The following is a 1,240-nucleotide window of genomic DNA, read 5'->3' as shown; positions in this document are numbered from 1 at the left end:
CAGCTATTCCAAATATAATTTTAGACAAATAATATATAGGCATAACTGATTAAGCCTATATTAAACCAATGAATATTATACCTGATTTATTTAAAAGATGATTATAATTTTTTTATAATTATGATTATGAAACATTATATACATGATATAAAAAGAATATTCTTAAAATACGAAGTAAAGAGATTCAGTAAGTAAGGACAAAGGCCTAGACATCTGTATGTCTATGCAACTCTGAAAATAAGTCTGATAAATATCTTCATTTGAGAACCATTGGCCTTAAGATACTAGATTCAAGCTTGACCTGCCAGGGTGGCTTTGGAGCTGTGCTGCAAGTCCTCCAGCAAACATGGAGCTCTGAGCCTCATGGACCTTGTTCACCTAGGTCTACAGCCTGTGCACCGTGAGTGAGCGCCCCCTGCACCCTGCCTGCTGCGGCCCTGGGTTCTGCCGGCAGGTAACATCAGGACGCTGCACACCAGTCACAATTACTGTTGGTGCGTAAATTCACAGAGAAACATGAATGGGTATCAACAGAAAATGGTATTGGAACAGTGGGAATCAGCAATTTTGCACAGGAAGCATTGAGAAATGTTGTTTAATGTAGTCTGCCTGAAATTGGGACAAAATTGAACAAGCAAGATGAGCTTGGTGCTTTGGAAAATGTGAAAGCTTCTAGTGAACTCTATTCTCCTCTGTCAGGAGAAGTAACAGCAATTAACACAGCTCTTGTAGAAAATCCTGGACTTGTCAGCAAATCTTGTTATGAAGACGGTTGGCTGATCAAGATGACCCTAAGTAATCCTTCAGAACTAGATGAACTAATAAATGAAGAAGCATATGAGAAATACATAAAATCTATTGAGGAGTGAAAATGGAACCCACCTAAATAAAGTGGTCTGAAACAACTTATCTAGCATAGTTGTATTAAATTAGTGGTGGATAAAAGATTTAATAATACCAATGAAAAAAGAAGCTGCAACAATGCTATTGGGTGAAAATACCCTTTAACCATCTAATGATGACAGATAAACACAATGTGCATCTTTTCCATAACACTGTATGGTTTTTAGGCTAGGCTATAGGTATAACATTCAGAATTCTTGAAATTATCTGTGGTAAAATATAGTTATAAAAATTATATATTTTAAGGATAACATTGTTATCTTAAGCCTTATATAATACTGTAACTTGCTTTCATTGGCCTCTGGATTTGGGTCAAAATACTTAATGATATTTCCAT

At 35.8% G+C, this 1,240-nt stretch overlaps 1 pseudogene; it reads left to right on the top strand.

Moving 5' to 3' along the window:
• Positions 1-346: 346 nt before the first annotated feature.
• On the top strand, positions 347-905 carry LOC118724282 (annotated as a pseudogene).
• Positions 906-1,240: the final 335 nt, after the last annotated feature.

This window comes from Pipistrellus kuhlii, unplaced genomic scaffold (assembly GCF_014108245.1).
Source record: "Pipistrellus kuhlii isolate mPipKuh1 unplaced genomic scaffold, mPipKuh1.p scaffold_m20_p_2, whole genome shotgun sequence".
NCBI lineage: Eukaryota > Metazoa > Chordata > Mammalia > Chiroptera > Vespertilionidae > Pipistrellus > Pipistrellus kuhlii.
Note: the sequence above shows the minus strand (reverse complement) of the source record. Positions and strands in the feature narration are given on the sequence as shown.